The sequence below is a fragment of the Ovis aries genome, chromosome 1 (genome assembly GCF_016772045.2).
Source record: "Ovis aries strain OAR_USU_Benz2616 breed Rambouillet chromosome 1, ARS-UI_Ramb_v3.0, whole genome shotgun sequence".
Classification (NCBI taxonomy): domain Eukaryota; kingdom Metazoa; phylum Chordata; class Mammalia; order Artiodactyla; family Bovidae; genus Ovis; species Ovis aries.
In genome coordinates this window covers 198,768,458-198,786,112 of record NC_056054.1, presented here as the reverse complement: position 1 = coordinate 198,786,112, position 17,655 = coordinate 198,768,458, and the positions used below count along the sequence as shown (strand labels likewise).

The 17,655-nt window shown below is 39.6% G+C and overlaps 1 pseudogene; it reads right to left on the bottom strand.

Moving 5' to 3' along the window:
- The window catches only part of LOC114111384 (abasic site processing protein HMCES-like), a 31,726-nt pseudogene extending 19,312 nt beyond the window's left edge, over nt 1-12,414 (bottom strand).
- Nucleotides 12,415-17,655: the final 5,241 nt, after the last annotated feature.

Sequence of the window (17,655 nt, the reverse complement as noted above, 5' to 3'; positions counted from 1 at the left end):
ACTTCTGTTGATGTTTATGTTGAGAAAGTAGATAATCCTCACTGCAGTGACAAGTTGATTGAAGCAAGTAAAACCCAAATAGGGTTTAGAATTCTAATTGCTGACAGATTCATAATGGTGTGTGAGCTTGGTGTCTGCCTGGCTGCCCTGCTGTTCAGAACAAAGTGCAAACTTAAAGAGAATATTGTTTCTGGTACGAGATTTCTCAGCTTCAGAATTGTTTCTTTTCTGAATGGAGGTGTGGGAGAGAAATGTGGCTTTCTAAAAATGATGAAGAAAAAACACCCAGAGGACTTAAACTAAGAGGAAAAGGATAATTGCATGCGGTTTTCCGGTGAAAAGATAAATGTGGAGACCACTGTAGGGGAAAAACATCTGAGTTCTTATGGATGGTGACATTGTCTCACTTAGGGCAGGTCACTTAACCTCTGTGACCTGCCTGTTAAACAAGTCTATTAGATTGAAATAGTTTACAATTTTCTTGCCTTAACAGGAGTTTTCTACTAAATATTTCAAGGAAAAAAAATATACAATCAAACAAAATCAGCATAGATTTTAATATCCCTATACCTCTGGCATGAGCTGGGGATATATATCGTCCATTGATGTCTCTATGATGTCTCTGTGAAATTATACAAAATAGATTGCAAGGATTCACAAATTTCCAATATCTACTGCCCTTGGGTTGATAAGGAGGGAAGTAAGACTAGGGGGTGGGTAAAAAGTATTTCAATTGTATTTGCATAATTGTATTTCTTGTATAAAATATTTGAAAGAAATATAGCAAATATGAAGAATTATCAGTTATGAATATTGGGAAGTACAGGTGTTGTACTAGTTAAGTACTTTTTGTAGTTCTTTTTCTCTAAATTTAAAACATTTGACTAAATATTGTTGCTTCTTCAAATTCTAGTATTTTGTGTTTTGGTAAGGCATCCTCTTTGAACCTCAGCTTCCTTATCTTTAGGATAGGAAAGTAGGTCTAGGTGATCTCTAAGATCCTTTTAATCTTTCAATTCTACTTCAGGTAAGGAAATAAGACAAGGTGGCTATTTGATAGAGCAGGAAGAACCAATTTTAAGTGTGCTAAAATATAGCATTGACACTTTTAAAAAGAAAGGTGATGATTTTGTCTTCCTTTCAATTTTCAATAATTCTATACAGATATATATAGTTAACATTTGAAAATCACCTCCAGTATTTCTCTGCCTCTGTAGAAATGACCACTATGATGAAGAGAAAAGTGCTGATTATTTGAGACTAAGAATGGGCTCTTGGAATGAAGTGTGATTTGGGAATTAGAAAATTCAGGATTTTAGTCCTGCCCATAATACTCTCCATCTAGGTGACTTTGAACAATTCAGTTTAACCTCTTGAGGCCCTGGTTTCCTCATTTGTAAAGTGAATGAGTTGGACAAGGTGATCTTAATAGTGTTTTCCACAGGAGAAAAAAATGAATCAAAGATTTTCCTTGATCATAAAACAACTCTGGGAGAAAAATGCAAAAAACTAGCAACAGATCAGGAATGGCACAGGTAGGGTTCCTAGCAATTACAGAGATTAGACTAGTAGTCTTTAGGTAACCTAGAAGCCAAGAATTCCAGTTTTCTTTCAAAGTGGACTCACTCTTTCAGTTCTTTATCTCTGGACTCTTCTACATCATCTTCTCTTATGTGTACTATACTGTTCTGCTCTTGTGTTATCTGGGGCTTCTTATCCCTGTATCCTGAACATCATATTTCTTGATGCTCTGATTATTCTCCGTGAAAAAAAGCTATATCAATACACATTTGAGAGTTGTCAACTCCAGTGGAAACTATATATGTAAGTATAGGCTTCCCAAGTAGCACAGGTTTAGAGAATCCACCTGCCAGAACAGGGGATGCAAGAGATGTGGGTTAGGGTTTGATTCCTAGGTTGAGAAGATGTAGTAGAGAAGGAAATAGCAACCCACTGCAATATTCTCACCTGTAAAATCCCATGGACAGAGGAGCCTGCTCCTCTGGGCTACAGTCCAGGGGGTCATAAAGGGTCGGACACAACTAAGCAACTGAGGACAGATAAGGTCCTCAGTTGCTTAGTTGTGTCTGACCCTTGTATATGTATATATAAGCTTTATATATAGTTTGTAGTTTATATAGTTATATATATATATAAACTTTATATAAACTAAATAATAATTTAGAAATAAATAAGCTTTAGTTCTCTCTCTCTATATATATACACACACACACACACACATACACAAATTTGAGATTTTTCAACCCCAGGGAGGGGGAAGATATATATATATATATATATACACATATATATATATATATATGTATGTGTATGTGTATATGTGTGTATATATATATATATATATATGTGTGTGTGTATGTATATATATATATGTATTGTAGCTCAGGGGCTTTGGTTTGGTTTTTTAACCACTTTCATTTTTAGGAGCATCCCTCCAGTGAACGCTCTGGGTAGCTTCCTAAAACTTTGGTGCTGAAAATCCTTTGGAATTAATAACTTCATGTTTATAATAAATAGCTCTTTTACCTACATATCAGTTGTTATTACTAGGTGGAGTTAAGGATGGTTTTACTCTATTTGAAACAAGATGTGGAATGCTTCTTTTCAGAAATAAATTTTATAGAAACTTTATTCTATACTCTTATACTATATTATTTTGTCTCTTCATAACCTAATCTCACGTCAATCTGACATTTTTAGAATCATCCCCTGAATCTATACAAGTGTTTCCCCAGGAAGATACGAAAAGCTTCAGGCACACTATGAGCTAATAAATTGACAGTTTTTAGATTAAAGCAAATGCAGAGACAATGATTAAAGGGCTTCTACACTAGTAAAGTGAATAATAAGCACTCAGAGATTGTCCGTGGATAAAGGGTCCCTTTGGGCCTATTTCAAAGTCCATTCGGTGGCCAGGGGTTGGAGAGCTCTTCTAGAAGAAGGACGTACTATAAATCACTCGCTCTTCAGATTCTTTTCTAAGGAAACAGTGACTGAAACCGTGACTCAGGCTTGCCAAACAGATTTCAAACCTGTGGTTCCACAAAGTCTAATTCTGAAGTTGAAACCACTGAGTTGTGTTTCCAGCATCAAAAGCCAACTGAGCATGGATATTCCCCTGGCATTTTGCAGACACTAAAATGGCAGAGTCTTCTACCCTTCTCTAGCTGTTGTGTTTTTTTTTTTTTTTTTTTTTTTGCCAATCACGACTTTCATTCTTTATTACAGATGGTAGTATAAGTTCAGGAAAAGGTACCTGCTGGCCCCTCCAAATCCAACAAACACAATTTAGCCATTATGAATACTGAATCTTTTTGTTAGCTTTTAACACCTGCCTTTTCAGAGCTGTTGATTTTTCTTTAATGAAAAGTCTCACCCTGACCAGGTTAAAGTGTAATTGACAGAGAGAAAATAGAGCCTGGATTATTGTCACTGTTGATGGACCATGAAGAAGACAAAACCTGATGACAGGGACATGTGTGTGTGGTGGGGAAGTCTTGGTGATACTGTATTTTCTAATCCATTAACAATCAACATGTGTTTATGGAAATCACTCTGTTACTGAATTTCCATCACAAACCTTGGGAAAGAAGACTGAGAGAGTGAGGGGAGAGGAAGAAAGATTTGAATTACCTTTGAGAGATATCATATATCTTCTATAGGGGTTGATTTCTTGTAACTAATTTTTGCCTTAGGAAGAATAAGAGGAGTCAAATGATTACCCTGAAACTACTGTTTGTTTGTTTTTTTTCAAACTGACACCTCAAAGAAATACAGTATCTTGATATTAAACTAGAAAGAGAGGATTGAGGATTCTGTAGCTCATTCTTATCGAATGATAAGGAAAACAAAGGATGAAAGCCCACGGTCACACAATCACTGAGAACCAGAGTTGGAAGTTGTGTATCTTTTTTTTTTTTTTTTTAAATTCCCAGGCCCATGTTTAGCCTGCGCTTTGGAGGCAGACTGTGTTGTTAAATTCCAGCTCCTTTTCTTAAGAATTGTACACTCCTGGTCATGCTACTCAATCTCAATGTCTCAGTTTCCTCATCTGTCAGTTACAAATAATAGTAATGTCTATTTCAATGGATTGTTGCAAGAAGTAAATCATATAATTTGGGTAAAGTGCTTAACACAATCCCAGGTACATGTTAACACAATATGTACAGACTACTCTTATTTTTATTGTTACACCATGAAACTGAGGTCATAGTAAGTCAAATATACAATCCCTGGACAGTGAGGTATTGTTTTATGGCAACAAGAAAGTGGCAAATCTGATTATATCACCTATTGTCATTGAGAAACTTCTGAGCCTCTGCATTGCCTGCTGATTACGCCTGCTTTCCTTGCTGTCAGGATAAGGCTCACGGGACCCTTCCTGGGCGGCCCTGGTGGACATTCCTAGCCTCATCCTTGGCCCTCCTCCCTCCTTGTTCACATGCCTACTGCTCCCCTCCCAAGGTTTGATCATTCCCACCCTAGTTTTCTCAATAGTCCATGACCTACCTCATCTGCAGGGTTTCACACTTGTCCCTTCGACCTGAAAAATGCCCCCTCTGAGCTCTTTGCCTGGTTAATTCCACATAGTCTTTGAATTGATTTGCTTCACCCAGGCAGCTCACTGAACAATCTGTACTTACTTTCTTTGTATCCTTCGTGCTACACATTTGACTTTCCTATTTCCTTGTCTATCTATCTGGTTTTATTAGATACAGACCTACCTACAGGGTCAGGGAGTATACTTGTCTACTGTTTTATCTCAGCTTTTGAGACTTCCCTGGTAGCTCAGCAGATCCCAGCTTTTAGACTAATGTCTACTTTGTAATAGCTGTCCAATAAATACTTCTTGAATTGAGCAAATGATACACTGGGTTTCTTTCTCCCTAAGAACCTTACAGCCTAAACACAAAGCAAGCTTTTGTTCTACTCCCAGTTGCCAGTAAATGGGAGCTTACAGGTCAGCATCAAAATCACCAATGTAGTCATTTCCCAAGACGGACTCATTGGAACCTTTGACTTCACATGAACAGGGTTTAGGAGAGAATATTGCTGTGCCTCAAGAGAGGCCTGCATTATCAACAGTTGGGCCATGGGAAAGAGAGGAGAATGGTGATTTAGGTCTCTTAGCTAAGCAAGGGACCTGAAGATATATGATTTACCTTGTCTCTGTGGGTAATCCTCTATTACATTTTCTCATGATTGCCTACAGTAAGATTTCTTAATCATTTGGGGGATTTAGGAGTGTGATCCCTTGAATGTATAATTATCTCCATTATTCAAAACAAAGAAGACGCGTGCCAGTCGGAAAAAATAATAAAGCTGTAGCCTCCAGCAGAAAACTAAGCTCAAATTTCTCCCCAACTCCCAGATTCTTATTTTTGACCACACTGTGTGGTATCTTAGTTCCTCGACCAGGGATCAAACCTGTGACCCCTGCACTGGGAGGGCAAAGTCTTAAACACTTGACCACCAGGGTTGGGCCCAGATTCTCTTTTTCGCTTTTTCCCAGTTTGCTCCCTTACATTAAGCATTTGACATTCCTGTTTCTGAGGGCTCTTAAGTAGCAAAGTAGGAATCAGAGCACCAGTGGGTACTGGGACCAAAAGACACACAGCGTTCGGTCCAGACCAGGTTAGATGGCCACTTCTCACAGCAGGGCATGCGCTACACGTGTGAAACAATTTTGCCACACACTTTCGTGATTAGTTTCAGTGTTGTTTTGCTTTGTTTTCTCCTTTCCTTAGGAAGCATATTATTCACATATGCTCTTAAAATCTTGAAACCATGGCTCTGGTTCCCACAGCCTCTTTAGTCACAGGCTTGCTCTCTATAATGTTTAGGACTGTCCTCCCACCAGGCCATGTAGTATAATGAGGGAAGACACTATATGGGGTTTAGATGGCTGAGTTTTAGCGCTGTCTCTGGCTCAGATGGTAAAGCGTCTGCCTGCAATGCAGGAGACCAGGGTTTGATTCCTCAGTCTGGAAGATCCCCTGGAGAAGGAAATGGCAATCCGCTCCAGCACTCTTGCCTGAAAATCCCATGGAAGGTGGAGCCTGATAGGCTACAGTCCATGGGGTCACAAAGAGCACTCACTGAGTGACTTCACTTTCACTTTCACTTCACTTTCTGCCAAATACCAGCTGAATGATCCTGATATCTTTTGTCTCCTTGGGTTTAATTTTTTCATCTTTAAAAGAAAGCAAATATGGGATAGTTTCTTTTTTTTTTTTTTTTTCCAGTAAAGGGTCAGATAGTAGATGTTTCAGGACTTGGAGGCCACATGATCTTTTTTGCACACCCTCTGCTCTGCTGGTGTTACACAAAGCAAGCCGTGGCCAAGAGGGTGAGAGTGGCTGGACTGCCATGACACTTCATATCTGGAGACCAAAATTTGAATTTCATATAAATTTTACATGTCATGAAGTATTATTTTTCTTTTGGTATTTTTTCACCACCGTTTAAAAATGTAAAAGCCATTCTTAGTTCATGGGCCATACAAAAACAGGCTGCAGGCCACAGTTCACCAATCACTGATCTATATCTTAGTTTTGTATGGAGGGTCTGTAAACGTTCAAGGGAGACTTGTACCGTGAATACACAGTAGCACGCTTTGTTCCATTGATCTGATTTGCCTTTTCGTTACAATATTTTAATTACTTTGACTTTCAGATGCAATTCAATGTGGGTGCGTGATATTTTGTTTATCAAAACAAGTTTGAAAAGACTGTGGAAGTCTTTTGATTTTGTTTATCTCCAAGGCCGTCACATTCATGCTCTAAGAGCCCCTGGAATGGAACACAGCTGATCTTCAGGTTCTAGGGTGATTCTGGGTCACTGTGAACCAAACAACATTTGTTAAATTTCATTTATTCATGGGCATGAGTGTGAACTGAGGCATGAATAATACAAAAGAGTGGATGGAAAATCATTTATATAGCATTCCAGCTTTAAAATACATCATGGATATTTTCTCCCTCTGAAGATTTACTTTCTTAATCCCTTTTGCTGATGTGAAAATGAGTTTGCATTACCTGAGCTCACAGTGGATTATGGTAAAACTGGGTTGCAGAGGAAAGGTGCTAGAAATGCAATAAAAATGACACCCCAGGTTAAATCTTCCTTTTCAAAGCCTCTTGACTCTCTCAGCCAATGAGATTTTTCTTTTTCACCAGTTTCTTCATTGCTCTTTCACTGGAGCCATAATGTGTCTTTCTCATTCTGACTATTCACCTTAGCCTGACCCCAGTCCTGGGACTTTCTTGATGTTTCCTGTGGAGCAACACACTCCTTCACTCACCTGGTTTTGAGACTAGGACCTAGAAAACACTGCATAATTTGAATAGTTGATTGATCCATAAGGAACTAATTAATAAAGATGTATCAAATTCAATTTAAAAAATGAAAAGCACTCTTATAGTGGAGATCTGCACAGGCTTACAAGTGAGGAGAGGTGGAATAGCCTTCCTTTCTGGTCATCACTTTTTCATAGCACCCTTCTTTTTCACCCAGGAAAAGTGGGTGAAAAAGTGGTGAACACTTTCCAGGTTATGTGTGTGAGTTGGAATTCAGTTGTGCCTGACTCTCTGACTCCATGGACTATAGCCTGCCAGGCTCCTCTATCCACGGAATTCTCCAGGCAAGAATATTGGAGTGGGTTGCCATTTTCTTCTCCAAGGGGTCTTCCGGACCCAGGGATCAAACCCGAATCTCCTGCACTGCAGGTAGATTCTTTACCATCTGAGCCACCAGGGAAGCCCACTTTCTAGGTTAGCAGACCAACATATGGATGCAATCTGAATAGGAACAGCCACCCCCTTCCTCACCATCCTAGGCCTGCCGTTAACCCTTCCTAGTGTCTGTGCATCCCCAGGATGACCTGTCCATTTGTGACATGAGTCTGCACTGGGACTCTAATAACTACCCGAGATTCTAAGGACAAAAAGGAATTTTTTGTGACTTGCACTTATTTTAACTGAACAGGAGATAAGTCAGATAGAAATATGTTCTGTGATTTCACTTGGATAGAAGAATAATAAAGAAGGAGGAATAAGGTGTCTTGCAGAGCCTGTCTCTTAAGAAACTGCAGCAGGAGCACCTGGATGATTGAAAGGTTGGGGTGCAAATTCTGGATTATCAACACTTTTTAATGACTCCTTCCAGGCAAGGAATTCAACCATTTTATTTTCCAGAAACTTGAATAAGATTTTAAAGTATTAATTGATGTGCTGATGTTGTTCTTATTGCTGTTGTTTTAGTCACTAAGTTGTGTCTGATTCTTTGGGACCCTAAGGACTGTAGCCCACCAGGCTCCTCTGGTCCATAGATTGTCCCTGGCAAGAATACTGGAGTAGGTTGTCATTAGCTTCTCCAAGGGGTCTTCCCAACCCAGAGATCGAACCTGTGTCTCCTCAATTGGCAGGTGGGTTCTTCATCACTGAGCCACCAGGGAAGCCCAATTGGTGTGTTTCAGTTCAGTTTAGTCACTCAGTCATGTCCGACTCTTTGCGACCCCATGAATTACAGTATGCCAGGCCTCCCTGTCCCTCATCAACTCCCAGAGTTCACTCAAACTCACATCCATTGAGTCAGTGATGCCATCCAGCCATCTCATCCTCTGTCATCCCCTTCTCCTCCTGCCCCCAATCCCTCCCAGCATCAGAGTCTTTTCCAGTGAGTTATCTCTTTGCATGAGGTGGCCAAAGTATTGGAGCTTCAGCTTCAGCATCAGTCCTTCCAAAGAACACCCAGGACTGATCTCCTTTACAATGGACTGGTTGGATCTCCTTGCAGTCCAAGGGACTCTCAAGAGTCTTCTCCAACACCACAGTTCAAAAGCATCCATGCTTCGGTGCTCAGCTTTCTTCACAGTCCAGCTCTTGCATCCATACATGACCACAGGAAAAACCATAGCCTTGACTAGATGGACATTTGTTGGCAAAGGAATGTCTCTGCTTTTGAATATGCTATCTAGGTTGGTCATAACTTTCCTTCCAAGGAGTGAGTGTCTTTTAATTTCATGGCTGCAATCACCATCTGCAGTGATTTTGGAGCCCCCAAAAATAAAGTCTGACACTTACCTCCTTCCAATTTCTTGGCCCCAGGAACTATTCTCTTTAGCCTCACACCCTCAGGGTAAATTTTTACAGCAGAAGTTCAGAAACAAGATATGAGGAAAGGCTCAATTTTTTTAGTTTCAAAATAGGCTTTTCAAAGCCCATGAGAGTGAGGAAAACCTTCAGAGAAAATGCTATGGGACTTTTAAGAAACTGGGTCTTTCCGAAATTCATAAAAAAGGTTCTGACATGGAACTGACTTTGGCCTAGCAGGAACAAGTTTAGAATGGTTTTATATTGACTGTGGCTAGATAAAAATCTGGAAATGGGGAAGAGAGATGAACAAACTGGTGAGAGGCTAAGGAAAGTTTCTCAGAAAGTGACTCCCCCTACTCAGGGATTAACTTGAAGGAGTTGGAAGGTGAGTGGTTAAGTGTTACATTTTCCTCAGGTGAGGAGATCTGAAATTAATAGCTGATCAGGAACCTGTTTCCTAAATGGATTCTGGCAGGTTCTTGGGTACTTCATCTAGCTAGAGGAGCAGCACTGAACAAGGGTTGGTGCTGCATTGGGTCTGGGCAAAAAAGATGAAAGTTGTACATCTGAAGTGCCTGCAGCCTCAAAGTGGCATGGAAGGGATGGGGAATGGTCTGTGCATCCTTTTGGAGGATCAGAGATGGCAGCCTGTGGACCTGGAGAAATCGCATGATTAGGAAAAAGCAAAGTCAAATAACAAGGTAATAATTTTTGCCACTAGGCAGAAGTGGGGCTATAAGAAATATTATATGCAAATGTATTACAATTTTCTTTGTGTGCTCTGTTTTCTATATCGGAAATACCAAATGTGCTACAAGTTTTAATAGCATAATGGAAAGACAACATAACAAGTGTCCACGCATCATGAAAGAATAAACTAAAAGGCAACTTTGAAAGCAGAATAGAAAATATAAGATCAAGGAAAGAGCTGTAGGGCTCATGTAAACTGATGAGGGAGGTAGTCAATGGTCCTGCTCTTTGTATTTCATCAGAGAATATCTGGACGGCAGCTACTAAATCTAGGGAGCAGACTTTTAAGTGACATCAACAACCAGAGGAATCCTCCAGGGACATGACTCAAACCACTTCCTATGAGGGAATCACTTGTAGAAGATTTAATGGAATTACCTTTCTCATCTTCATACATCTGAAGAGGTGGCATGGAGGAGGCATTATACTTGTGCTCTAAGGTTTAGATTAGGACTAATGTTATGGAAGCTCCAGGGAAAATGATTTCACAAGGTGAAATAGCCAGTGTTGTTCAAAGATGGGATGAAATGATCCTAAGAGTTAGTGAGTTCTTTGTAGAGGGAGTTTGCAAACAGAAATTCCAGAGCCATTTGGCAGAGAATTGTACAGAACTGATCCAACAACATATTCCTGTCCAAACCTGAAATTCTATTAGCTAATGATGGCACTGTAAAAACATCGACAGAGACAAATATGATCTCTACAGTCTCAACAAAAAACGAGGAAGACCAAAAAAGAGGACCAAATTCACAGTCATTTACTGCTTGTAAGAATTTAGCAAAGTATAATGTCTAGTCACATAATCTAGCATAGACTTTCATTAGCCTATTGGATAAGATGATTTTAGGTTTATTCTAAATGCAGAGACTTGAATATTGCCTAAATAAATACTGGATAATTTGGCAGCTGAGAGTAGTTTCTGAAGAGAGTTCTTATTCTCACTTTTTTGTAAACACACAAGAAAAAGAAAAAAAAAATGTTTCTAAAGAAGGCTTTAAAGGATCAGAAGCTGGCATTGAGGAAAAGGCCACAAAGCTCCATTTTACTGTGGGGTGTCATTTTTCAAATGGCTCCTAATCACATTGCTGAGCCTGTCTGGAAGGGCCAAAATATTAGTGTTCTTAGGCACAAGGCAGTTAAGTGATTACTGTCTCATTCCAGCACACCTTAGTTTCAGCTGAGATCGACACAGTGAAATTACAGTCTCGTGTCCTTAAGTTGGCCTCAGATATTTCTTGACAAACAAAAAGACTACAGTCACGCCATTAAGCCATGTGTAGAACTCAGTGTAGAGCTCAGAATCAGGTTTTTGCTTCCTCCTCTGAGCATGGAATTCAGCTTTAGACATTAGACGGTCATTCTTTCATCCAGAAAGTTCATGTCAAATCAATTATTCAGCAAAAGCCTTTTTAGTACTTCCTATGTATCTGTCATTATATCAGTCACCTTGGGGCTAGATGGTAATATAGACAATGTCTTTGGCCTCTAGGAGTTCACAGGGGGAAATCTGGGAAACCAATAATAAGAGTGCTCTGCTTTCTTACAGTCCTGGGAGCAGTTAGTGGTGGACTTCAAAGGGTTGATACAGGCCAACTTTTAGAGATAATTCAATTTTAGGCAAGAAGGCAAAGATGGGAGATTGTGTCTGGAAGAAAGAGTAATATGTATTGAGGTCTGGGGGCAATGAAAGAATAGGAAAACTTAGTGTCTCAGGCTAGCTGGAGGAAAGGTTGGATGGATGTAGGTAACTAGATTAGAGATGAGGCAAGCCAGGCAAGATGGAGCCAGATAGATAGAAGGACTTTGTAGCTAACCTGAAGAGTGGAAATTATATCCTGAAAGTGATGGGAACCATTCTTATTTTACAGAATTGATGAAGATACAATGAGATAATAAATGTGAAAATGTTTTGTAGGAACATGTATATTTAGAAATTTGTTCATAATTTTCTGTTATTTCAATTGTGAGAGGAAGATCCTTGAACCACAAGAGAATATACTCAAAAGACTGCAAGAAGAGGTAAGTGCAAAGATTTCTGGGGTGGGAAAGGGTTCAGTGAGAGTCAAAGCCAAGTTAAGCTCTCTGTAGAGAAGAAGGCACCCTAAAGCCTTGCAGCAGCCCAGCTCTGGTGTGGATGTCTCTGGGAGCAAGCACTTGTGCACATACAGAGCATGACTCCTTTAAATTTACATTGGATGTAAAAGACTACAGACCAAGTCAATTTACTTGCCTGGCAGCCCTGGAAGAATCTAAGTGTGCCCTGGTGATTGAGATTTCAACTTTTAGAAAAGTATAAAGTGAAAATAAAATATTCTAAAACAGGTTGTTGTGGAAGGGTAAAAATACTAAAATCCAGGGTTGGATAGAATCCAAGCCACATTTGAATCCTAGGGTTCATTCTCTTCCTCTTTTTGTCCTATTCTTTTACGTTTTAATGGAATTTATTGAGATATAATTAGTACCTTGACAAATATATTCACGCCTGTAACCACACCCCCAATCAAGATATAGAATAATTCCATCCACTTAAAATGTTACCTTCTGCCATTTCGTAGGCAATCCACTCTCACTCCCAGCCTCAGATTTCTGTCACTAGGAATAAATTTTTTTTCTGAGATTTCATGCAAATAGAATCATATGATTGTTTTTGTATGACTTCTTTCATTCAGTATATTCTTTTGAGATTTATTTTGATGCTGTGTGCATCAGTGACTTTTTTTTCCTTTTGTAGAGCAATTGTCCATCATATGATTGTACTGAAATTTTGTCAATCCATTAACTGTTGTAAATTGTTTCCAATTTTCAATTTATTCTATTTTTCAGTAGACTCTATTGGCCAGGATGTCAGAGACAGGGTACCTGGGAACAAAGTGTAAGATAATTGGCTACAATAGTTTGACAGGAGAATTTGACACTACCTGTAAGTGTTAGACTATCCATCCATTTTTTTTTTTTTAATTTAGCAGGTCTCCTCTTTAAGATCTATTGTACAGAAATAGCCACACAAGTCTACAAGGTTATTGGTATGAACGACTTTTTAGAAGTCTCTACATTTATTCCTCTAGGATATCCATCCATTCCAGAAGGGTTTCTGTTGTTGTTGATGTTTTTGCGTCCTTACCTTTTACTCCTCCTTGGTGCTGAACTTTTTTAGCTGATTTGAATCAGGTAATTTAGGAAGGAATGCATTTTTTTTTTTTTTGCAGGCAGTTCCTCGTCCAAAAAAACTAGATATCTCTGTATTCTGTGTATATATATTCTTTTATAATATCTGAAAGTTTTATTACATCATAGCTGCTAACTTTGGTTTTTTCTTTTTCATCCTTAATTCTGAATTTATTCAGAATGTAAGAAAGTGTATAAGGAGTTTGTTGAAGTGGCTTGTTTAAAAGGTTATTGTTTTCGAAATTCTCCCTGGCATCCTGGGACATCCCATTATCCACCTAGATTTTAGCCAAATGCCTTTTTGAAGAGTTTCAAATGCCTTTTCATGAGTTTACCCTATTTAAGTGGACACTGTAATTATTTTCGCTTTACAGTTGAAGGAATTCAGTCACAATCCAAGTAAATATCCTTTAGAAAGAAAGATCAGTCAATGGCAGAGCACTGGCTCCAAGGAATTTCCGACCCATGTCTTGGCATCCGCACTCTCCAGCTGTCCACCTGAGCCCACATCACCACAGCAGAGTATCTACTAGCATCTATAAAACAGTAAAGTTTTAAGACAGTTGTATAGCTCAGTTACATGAGCCAAAGTCAAACCTTGGTTATAGAAAAGTCCAGATTTGAAATTTGATCTTCCACTTATTATATATGAATTTAATCATTCATTCATATTTAAGTGCTTATAGAAGCCCTCTGTTTTTGTGCAAAGCATTATTCTAAATTCTGGGCCAAGAGTAAGAACAGATCATCCTTTGACTTTTAGGAATACCTATCTAATAAGAGAACTAAAATAGGCAAGTAACAATGAAAACAGTTAATGCTGAATCCTTATTATGTTCCAGGCACTGTGCCAGAATTTTATAGTACTTTTATTACTTAAATCTGATAACAGATAATATGATCATTCCCACTTTACAGAAGTATAACCTAATGTCCAGAGAACTTGGCCAACTGGATTAAAACTACACAATGGTAAGTGACAGAACTAGTTGGACCCCCACACCTGTGTTTTCAACTTCCTCACTATGATGGCTCTGGAAAGAATTTTCCCACTTCAAAGCTGCCATAAAGGGCAGTTTGAAAGTGGGAGTTCTTCTGGAAGAGTGGGAGGGAATGGCCAACAACCTATCAAGGCCTCACTAATTGCTCACCACTTTCCACATGTATCACTCATATTTTCACACTGGTTTGCTTTTGTGGCTGCTTTGACTTCAGCTTGAAATGAGCTAACCCCCATATTCTTTGAGATTCAGGTCACGTGGCACCAGTTTCGTGATGGGCTTCTTTGACGTTCACAGCCAGAGTTCACTGTATTTTCCTTGCACTCCATTGCACCACATGCTCCTTGTACCTGTTCTTCACTTTGCCTGGTATCAGATTTGATTTTTCAAACCTGTTTATTCTCTCTGCACCTTTCCTTAACGCAAAATGTGTTTTGTTCATTTTTTATGCCTAAGATTGGGCATGGTAGGTATACCAGATGTAGGTAAGCGTTGACCTGCCAGAATGCTAAGGGCTAAAAATTTGATCAAGAAGGAGTTGGCCATGAAGTAGTTATATTTTACTTAAACAAGTATCATTTTTTCATCTGTCTTGAGGTCAAGTGCTTCTCCATCCTGGCTTATCCAGAAGATTTATCTTGGATCCAGCCTTTTTCTTCTCTCCATCACAAGAGAGAATAGCCAAGTTGAAGTAGTTTGTGCAAGAGCAGTGATGAGACTCACTTATGCATATTAAAGACCAATAGGTTCCTACTGTAACTCCCCAAAAGCTCAGGAATATCCTTATGGTCTAGGGTATAAAGATTCTTTTCTCAACAACAGTCTGCTTCCACTTTTTAAAATAATAAAAGCACCAAGGGAACTCCCTGATGGTCTACTGGTTAAGATTCCATTGCAGGGGGTGCAAGTTAGATCCCTGGCTGGGGGAACTAAGATCCCATATGTGGCAAGAAAAGAAAACCAAAACGCTGAGGTTTTTCTGAGTTCTATGCTCTCCGCCTGGGAGATTAGGAGGTCTCTGAAGCTTGAACTTGCAAAGCCCATGCACCCTCTCCATTTCATGGGCCTGACTATAAGTTCTTGTCAGCTTCCTGAGTGTTCGCACCCTGTCTCAGAGAGGTTAATTGATTCATCCAAGATCACAGAGCTACTTACTATGACTTTTTAAAATGAATTTCCTGGATCACATGGAGCTAAGACAGAGTTACCAGGCATTGACTATCATTTTGGAATTTGAATCATGATTGACTTCTCCTTTCCATCATATAGGAAATCTAAGAGAATATATCTGAACTTTTGAAAATGCAGATACTGTAGAAGAAAGGGTATCTTAACCAAGGGGTTAAGACAGTTAAAAAAAAAAAAAAAGGCACAGTTTCTAGTTTCCCTGTCACCTAAAATCCTGTTGGATCAGGCTGTGTCCCTTCCCAGCCAAAGTATTAAATTAACTGCAAGCTGCTCAGAAAGCTGTATCTATTTCAAGGTCACCGCCTTGGCTGTGTCCACCCTCCTCCCCCCCATCTTTTTTTTTTTTTTTTTCTCTCTCACATCTGAACTGTTGCGGGGGAGAAGGGTCCAGGAGTGTTGGGAGAGAGAAGGTGGAAGAGAAGGGGGGGTTACTTCAGGCCTTGCTTCCCTAAGCCTTCAACGTTTGAGCCCCAGGATAGACCTTCCTGTTGTGAAATAATGGACCAGTTGTTGCGGTCTGAAGATAAACAACATTCCAGTAGTTCCCCTGGAGGCTACCCGAGGTCTGGTGCTTTTTAACATTTCCCTGGCCGTTCGATGATCCAGGAGCTGAGGATTACCGCATCACCCGCTTGGGCACACACAGCAATTTTGTGGTCTCTGTGTCTGTCCTGAAATGGGAATAGCTGGGTAGGAGGCAGAGGAGGGGGCTTCCCTGGTAGCTCAGCTCAAGAATCCACCTGCAATGCAGGAGACCCCGGTTCAATTTCTGGGTTGGGAAGATCCTTTGGAGAGGATACCCACTCCAGTATTCTTGGGCTTCCCTGGTGGTTCAGATGGTAACGAATCCGCCTGCAATCCAGGAGACCTGGGTTCAGTCCCTGGGTTGGGAAGATTCCCTGGAGGAGGGCATGGCAACCCATTCCAGTATTTTTGCCTGGTGAATCCCCATGGACAAAGGAGCCTGACGGCTACAGTCCATGGGGTCACAAAGAGTCGGATACGACTGAGTGGCTAAGCACAGCACACAGCACAGTGCTCTTAATCTGGGTTATGGTAATGAGCTCAGGGTGAGATCTGGATGCCTCTGCCTAGTTGTTAAATCCATGAAACACTAGCATCTTTTGTGTAGCCTTGGACACCTAAGCTGTGCTGATTGGAGGTTTGTAAGAACAAGGGTTCTTTGCCCTGATGTGCGAGGTTTCCGTCTTCATTAAAGTTTGAGACTGAGTTAAGACTCCAGGGTTACATAAGGGCAAGTTTGGAAACCAGAAGCAAGCCATTAACAAAAGCAACCTGAGTTCATTATGAAAGGGTTGGGTCCCAGGTTGCTGAACCCAATAGAACAAGCACTTCAAATGAATTTCTTATAAGTTCTGTATTCTTATATAGGTAGGCGTGGCTTTCAAAGGCATAAAACCACAACAAATCAAAAAATGGCTCAGACTTGCCTTTCACTTTACAGCTGAGGATTCAAGTTATGATTCATGGACTGTGAATGTCGGCCCTGGTCCCTGGCTTTGCTCTACCTGCAAATACCATCAGGGCCAACAAATTTGGGAAACACATTCTCTCCCTGGTCTGGTCACTTTCTACAGTTTATCAATTGCATTCATATCTATTGTTATAACTGTTCCCCATAATCACATATACATCATATAAAGGGAGTGTTACTAATCTCATTTTAATGATGAGAAACTGAGGCTCAGAGGAAAGAAGACTTATCCAAAATCTTACAGCTGCCACCACAGTATAAGTAAAGCAATTTAAATTTCATTGCCTTTTGTGTGGGTGTATGTATGTATACGTGCTAATTCAGTAGGTTTAAGGTGTCTGTGACTGGCAGACATCTAAAATATCAACAGTGATTTCTGATTCTTTTACTCTTCACAAAAAGAAAAATATTTTTTCTGATGTAGCAACAACTTTATTATGCTCTGGTGTTAAAGTGTGGAATAGCTTGAATAAATATTCTGATTGAAATACTGAATGTGATTTTCTAATAAAAACCCCAAGACATCGTAAAATAATAGAAAAATTAATAAAAAAGATAAATTGCTGCTTTAGTCACTAGCAAATAAATATAATACAAACCTGCATCTTCAGGATAAAACCTGGCATCTGGCATGCCTAAATTTTAAAACAATAACGACGGTAACAAATTACAGATAACCGAGAAAATAAATAACGATGATGAAAATATTTGTGCAGTCCTCAAGCAGAATGGTCATATATTCCTAGGACACAGAAACAGCTAAAGAGAGGAACATCTGTAATATGATGGCAGATTCACATTACATGGTATAGAGCTTGAGGAGAAAGTTGAAAAGTGAAATAAATATAATCACAGTAAAAATGCCTCACATGTACGATGCCATACAGTTTTCCAGATTGTTTACTGTGAACGTTTTCTTCTAATCTTTACAAAAATTCTG